We start from the raw sequence: 7964 nt of genomic DNA, 5'->3' as shown, positions 1-7964 counted from the left end.
CTCAGCGGAAGCGGAATACATGGTTGCAAGTCAAGCAACATGCGAGGCGATCTGGATGAGAAAGATACTTGTGGGACTATTTGGTCATATAATGAATCAAATTGTGATATATTTTGATAACTTGAGTTTCATTAAGCTCTCTGAGAATATGGTATTTCACGATCGATCCAAGCATATACATATCTGGTATCATCATTTACGGGACTATTTGCATAGGCATATACTGTTGGTATAATACATTCCAATACAGGAACAAAATGTTGACATCCTGACAATGGTTTTGTCAAAAGGAGAGTTCGAATTCCACAGGTGCAGGATAGGGGCGGTTGATAATCCCTTTATTTCTAAGAGGAAGTGTTGAGAAGTGTAGCAAGAAAGTCTCAATTTGATTTTGCCTTAGTCAAATTGAGAAAATTTGAATTTCCACATCATGACACAACTTGGAGGCAGTTAACTTGTGTGACATGGCTCTTGTCACTTATTTAGCTCAGTAAATTCGAGTTAGAGGGATTGGAGTTCATTTAAGCATGTCTGATTGCTAATTTGTAGCAATCAAGGTTAGTTATTTCCAGTTGTATTTAGTTAAATTAGTTTTAATTGTTTATAGAACTAGTTGGAGGTCAATTGTGCAGTGGAACAACAATTTTACTAAGTGATCATCCAATTAACTGATCAATCAACCAAAAATAGTTAGTGCATGTAGAGAATTCGAATTCCCCAACTTTGGTGGAGATTCCAAGGCAGTGTATAAGCAATTGTAAAATATTTTGAGTGTACAGGTATTACATGCAGTTAGATGATCAAACATTGGGAATTACACAATAAACTACAGAAAAATTCCTAAAAAATAAGGTCTAATTCCTCAGGATTTGTGCAAGGAAATAGGGGCTCAAGCAAAGGAAAAAATTGACTAAGTCTGGGTCAGAGCTTCTCATTGAGCAGAGAGATAGGTTATTCACTTACAGGTTGTGCTTAGAGTGGGAAAGTAATTATAATACATTCTTTATTCATCTGATTAGTGCAAAGAGGCTTAAGGGATTTTTCCAAGTTGGGTCCCCCTAGAAAAATATTGTGCATTTGTAGTTTTTCTTATTGCATGTTTACAAATGTTGTTCTAAATTGTGAATTAAATTCTGTAGATTAGTAGAGTAGAATTGTGTCTCTTGATTTTAGATCAAAATTCTTAAGTAGTTGCAATTCTATCACCAAAATTTCTACAAGAAGTTTCCAAAACATCAACTCTCCTTTTCAACTGAAGATGGGTAGACCGCCAAACCTCTCCATAAAGGCCTCCCATTCCACTTGTCACATCCAAGGCCTTGGGCTTCTAGTTAATTCCCTTAAGTTCATATTGAATTTCTAACAATGCATCACCATGTTCTTGAAGTTGTAAGTTTGTTTCCTTTAATTCATTATAATTCATAGCTTTCAACAACTAGGGCCATCGAGATAGAGTTAAGAATGAAAAGAGGAGTCGTTTTTTAGAACTAGATGGGAGACAAAGTAACCAAAGTGGTTTGCACTTGCTTAAACAATTATCATAATGAAGAGCCATTAACCTACCTTAAGCCCACATTCGACATCATAATGGCACCATGATAAATCTCACATGGATTACATGTGACATGCCTAAAGTGTTTATGTAACAACACCTGGTTCATTTTCCATGTAAAAAAAATACAAGACTAAGGTCGTGGGACACGTTTTCCATGTTGAATGGTGGGCAAAATGTATCACTGGTGCTTAATAAATGCCTATGGAAATTGATAAAGGCAAAGAGGCATTAATTGGCATTTATTTATGAAAATAAAGGAAAATAGGAGAAAAGGGAGATGAAGGGCCACAAATTTGCATGAGAGGGAAATTGAAGGAAAATGAAGAAAATAGAGGCCTCAATGATAAAAAGGATTTTGAGGATCAGTTCAAAGCTTTTACTTGTTTAGGTTTTGTCAGTTCAGTTTTGGAGTTCTCTTCCATTCACTCTCTCTCTCATACCCTTTCACACTTAGAGCATTATTTAAGCATGCTTAGAGAACTCTAACTTTCACTTAGATTGGAGAAAGAAGGCAAAATAAAAGTAGGAAAACACAAGGGAACATGTGGATCAACAACTACAACCGGTTTGCTTTCAGGTAACAAGTTGCATATATGATTTCCTTGTTGGTTTGTGGATGCGTCGTATATGCATGTGATTTTTTGGTTGTATTGTCATTAGCATGGAGATTTTCCTAGATTAACAGTGGTTTTAGCCTTGCCTTTCCATTTCTTGGATAGCCATAGTGTTGTGGATTTTTTCCACTCGATTGTTTTCTGATTGGTGCTCATAATTCCTTCTGACTGTAGCTTGGAACAAATGCTTGGGACGCCCTGCAGGAAGTTGGGTTGAGTTACTAGTCCTTAAGCTCTAAATCCCTTGGTGGGTTGAGTTACTAGTCCCTGGAGTTAGGTTGGACAAACACTCTTGAGTCCTAGAAGGTTGTGGGTTGAGTTACTAGTTCCTAGAGCCCTGGATATCTTAGGTAAAGACTAATATGGTTGGTGTTAGTGATCTTTGATCGTGGAGGTGGAATCACTGTGGGTGAGGGTTGAGACGGTTGGCCTCTGGAAGCTTTGGCTTGGTTTTGTTTTGGTTTGTTCCATGAGATCCGAGATTCATGCTTGGAATATGGCGTGGGGGTGATTGGATGAAAGAGAGATTTGGTTCAGCCCAATCTATGGTCGGGCGGTACGTGGAAGTACCTGACTTTGTTGGTATTTTCATATGTTAATAAGAGTTATTCTTATATTGTGATTCATGTATATTTGTAGCGATTATGTTGGCGGTATTATGGCTAAGTTGCCATGGTTTCTATGCAGGTTATTTTCTAGTTATATGTTGGTTATGTGATGTATATTACTTATGGCTCTTGACATGTTTCAATGAATGTATGAATGATTGATGAATGCATGGACTACCAAATGTGTTAGATCCCTATAATACTAGTGTAGCTCCCTATTGTTATTGTTGTTCCCATGTATCCCCCATATTGTTATTGTTGTGCCCCATAGAAGCTCACTATTGCTATTATTGTTATGCAGACTCTGATTACATCGTGACCCCTTAGACTCCTATATATACTAAGGAGGTATTGTCATTTGTATCATCCAACAATTGTTCATTTATGTGATATAAAGGATGTTTCCCCCTCGAAGAGGATAATTTTTAAGTCATTGATCTATCTTTTCTTCTATTTTGTGAGTTGGTTCCATAACATTTGGGATCAGGGCTTTGGATTCAAGGCTTGCGCTTCTTCAAACAGGTCATGTTGTAATTTTCACTAAAGATTTTTTCCTACGAGGCTTTTGAATCTGAAATTGTGACCACATGGATATGAAATCTTGGTGAATGTCATGTATGAATTTCATACCTTGTTTCGCTACGTTTTCGGAGACATGATCTGAGGAAGTTAGGGTTTTTGTAGGCTCTAGAATTCGGTCTCAAATAGGTGACCTAGGAAAAATCATCACAACTTTCTCTCTAAGCATCAGATTTGAATTTCGTAAAAAATGACTGAAAGTGCATGGATGGTAGTTTGTCGTGTATCAAATTCAGAGCCAAAGGTAGAATCAGTGACACGTGGCATTCCATACAAGTTCGCGCTACTGAATGAGTCTATAATCAAGTCATCCTGGGAGATTGGGAATAACTCTTTCTTAATTACTCCAATCTTAGTCTCACTTGTGGAGCTGGAAAGAAGACTTAGAGGGATACTGCAAGACAAAATTTCAGAGCTTGGAGATACGAAACTACAAATATACAATAGATACAATATCGAGCTCCTACAAAGAAAGAAAAATGTGTGTATTTTTTAAAAATTTGTATAATTTTTGTTTGAAAAACCAGTTTGAAGTGATTCAAGGGGCATAGTGAAGCATGGATACCATTGTTTGATTCCAAAATGACTTGAAGCAAAAAAATTGAAACACCTAGTAAGCAATCAAAAGGCTCTACTATGACACATGAAGAAGAGGAATGAAAGGAACAAGAAACGTCAAAAGAAGAGGATATGCACCAGGAAGCAACCCCTGAGAAAGAAGAATTGAATCCGACAATATCTTGTAATGAATTGGCAAGAACTACCACTCCTTAAACTCTCAAGATAGAAGGAAATATCAAGAAGAAAAACGTAATAGTTTTGATTGATTCAAGTAGTACCCATAACTTTATTCATTGTAAGATATCTAAGGAATTAAATTGCTTCCTATATCTAGCACCAAAGTGTCAGGTGATGGTTGCAAATGGAGGAACTATAAATTGCTTTGGAAAGTGCCATAATATCAAGAAAACCATGGGGGAACATGTATTGGATAGTCCAATGCTTTCCATTCCAATGGGTGGTGTTGATCTTGTACTAAGAGTCCAATGGTAACAATCTTTGGGGATGATAACTTTTAATTTTCAAGAACTTTTCTTGAATTGTTTTTGGGAAGGAAAGGAATTTGAATTAAGGGGTATCACAGGTAAACCAGGAAAGATAATTGGCTCTAATGGCATGACAAAGCTTCTAAAGAAAGAACAAGGAGGCATAATTTCACAATTTCTCACTAGAGGTTCAAACATCGAAATAATCTATTTATCTAGATATACAAAAATTCTTGGACAATCATTCTAATGTATTTGAGACTCCCAAAGGCCTCCCACCTATTCGTGATCATGATCATGTTATTTATTTGATTCCAGGAAATGTTCCTCCAAACGTAAGGCCTTATAGATATCCCTCTGCCTAAAAGAGTGAGATTGAACGTGTTAGCGCTTGAGATTTCACCCTAGGCTGAGGAAGGTAAACCTTCAAGGCAACATCAAACCATTTCACCTCGTAGCTAGCCCTACGGGGTATGAGAAGGCTCTCTCCGGTCAAACTCGGTAGATCTTTCAATAGGATGAGCTGACCCAATTAGGAACACTGATATTAGGCTAGTAAACTGATAAGGAGGGTTGATTTAAAGTTTTTTGGGGTTTTTGGTGGCAATTGGAGGGAGTGCAATTCAGGGTGCGGGGATTTGACACAGTTTCTGCAGGTGGGTCTTTGGGGCAAGGTAGGAGTTTGTGCTGATGCCTTTAGCTGAGATGGATGATCAAGGAGGAAAGAAGAGAAGCTAAAGAGGGCAAACAATGACTTTGAATCCTCTTTAGACAGTGGAAAACATAAATATTAAACAAAATTGAAAGCTGAGCATGGCATGCATGAATTCAAACTTTATCACTTCTTTTGTTTAATTGGCAGCAATAGAATAAGAGATGGAACACATAAACACACTTACAATGACAAGTAGGAAACACACCATCAACACAATAATCCACAAGAATCCACAATGATGTCTGCAAAACCCTGGCCTTCCTTTTCCTCAAATTGCAGAGATACAAGTAAAATATACAATAGAGCTTCTCCCTCAAGAGTCCAACCATCAAAATGAGGATGAGAAGGCATCATATAGCTTATCTAACTCCTTTCCCCACCTCTAGGGGTCGAGCTCAGCTTCCTAGGAGCAGTTTGAACTAATTCTAAACTAAGAACTAGATAATAGGCAGTCAAAACAACTTGCCTCTAAAACTTAGGAAACTAATCCATGCATTAAATTTTCACTATTTACATCAAAGAAAGTTCTAGAAGTGTCAAAGGAGAGTAAATGCATCCATGTGCCATGAAAATTACACCAAAGTTTCTTATTTACATGCCCAAAAGTCATCCAAGAGTAAAAACAGTGTTTTGCTGGCCGAAATGGTCAAATCTGGCAATTTTCCCTGAGTGGTCGCGCACGTTGTAATTTAACACTGCAGGAGAGCCTCTGAGTGGTCGCGCACCTCCTGAGTGGTCGCACACATTGAGAGGCCTGTTTGGGGGCCTTCCCGGTGTCGGAAGCGGGCGCAGGATAGCTCCTTGGAAAGGTATTTGAGTCTACTTTCCAACCCAAGTGGAATTTTTCAATTTGGAGTTTATTTGACCTGTCAAAAATCAAATCTCCCAAGACTGGTCAAAAAGTGCCCAATGAGGCTGCCTCAAGGAAGAGTGTTGTTGCAGTCAACTTTTGAATACCTTCCTCAACCCCAAATTGAGCTCATGATAGCTCATTGGAAAGATATTTGTGTCTAGTTATCATTTTACCCATCAAGAAAGTCATTTGGTCAACCAAGCTAGGAGAAAACTTGATTTTCCCAAGGTCACTTCAGAGGTGCCTTTGATTCTCCTGAGGCAACGGTATTCTTGACATTTCTCTCAAACCATGACACCTGTGCAAAAAGTGAAGGAGGTTTCTCTTCCTTGGCATGTTTTGGACAAAAACCTCTATCAGTTTTGCAAAATTCATCTTTGATTGCTCAGAACCATCATTTTAGTGAAACTTGCCCCGATGTGTGAAACAAGGAATTTTGTCGAAATGGAGCGAAATGAAGGGGATAAGGGGCTTCTAAATTCTTGAGAAAATTTTTGGGAGTAGGGAGGGATGTTAGGAAGCAGGGGAAAGTGGAATCTCAGAGATTTAGTGAGAGGAAGGGGTTCAAAAGAGTGAAACACAGGCCCAACCTAGAAAATTGCCAGGTTGTAGCTAGAAACTAGGGTTTGTGCAAAAATGAGGAATTTGGGGGATCTGAGTGTTGGGAAGTGTTTGATAAGGTACATTAAGGATAGGGGAAGGTGCATGAACATCAGGAAACAAGTTTTGCCGATGATTTTTCCGTCTAAGAGAAACTGCCTTCAAAACCCTAAGAGAGGGAAATGACCTTGCCTGGGCGCAACTGAAGCATGAACAAGGTATCAAATGACCCATTAGACACTGACATGATAATGAAAACCCTATGAATGATGATAGACTCAGCTGGATAGTGACATAGACTGACATTTGGGCAAACCCTAGACCTAATGGCTAGTGACCAAATTTTGCTTGAAGACTCACTGAAATGACAAAATTTGACCTTGATACTTCAAAATCACTATGTAAGAGCACATTTGATCACTGGAGGAAGGCTGTAAAGACTGACACTAACATTGGCTCCAATGGGGATGGTAGCTCCTTGGAGGTGCCAAGAACCTTAGACCTCTGGGAGAGCAGACCAGTGCTTTATTCATTGGGCAATGGAGTCATAAACTCAAGCTGAAATGCATGACTGGAAACTGACACAAACTAACTTAACAACAAGACTAAAAATCGACTCATAAAGGACTCACGACTCAACTAGAAACTGACTCGATACTTAAACACAACCGACAAACTGAAAATGATGCTCAAAGTGGAGCTTATTCATCACAACCTACTCTAACAGTTTCATTCATCACCTGATCAAGTGAAATGAAACAACCAATGCAACCAAGTAAGTATTCCGTCTGCTGTTTGAATCCTCCACAAGTGTTCGCCTATGAACAACAAGAGAGAACTACTGAAAGGCAACTCTGATGGCAACTTAGAAATAGATCCGTTGAATGATATGAACTCTCTATCCGCCTCCAAAAACACTGCATAAGGATCTTGAAATTCAAGCACATTGGAACTTAGCTCATACAATGGAGTACTTCTCTTTTCCTCATACCATGCATGCAAACTTTGATCTGAGCCTTGTGACGAGACCCCTGCTGAAAATGACGAAGAAACTGGCTGCCAGATCAAATTCATATCAGCACATTTTTCAAGCTCACATGTAGTCAATGGAGAAAGATTTTGACTGCAAAACTCATCCAAAACATCAGCTATGGGATCATGAAAAACTTGAAAAGACTGCTGCAATCCCATTTCTATTGGTTCCATTGTGATTACATGATTTCCTACATGCTGCTCATCCTGTTCTTTAGAGATTCTACAAAAATTCTGCCTTATAAACTGAAATGCTTTGAAACAAAAGGGTATAGAATCTTCCTGCATCATTACATCATGTATTTCATCCTCCACATCTTCATCTATAATCTGACCTTCATCCTCAACATTAAAACTGAGTG

The sequence above is a fragment of the Pinus tabuliformis genome, chromosome 6, assembly GCF_031772625.1.
Source record: "Pinus tabuliformis cultivar Carrire ecotype Pingquan chromosome 6, CPIR1, whole genome shotgun sequence".
NCBI lineage: Eukaryota > Viridiplantae > Streptophyta > Pinopsida > Pinales > Pinaceae > Pinus > Pinus tabuliformis.
Note: the sequence above shows the minus strand (reverse complement) of the source record.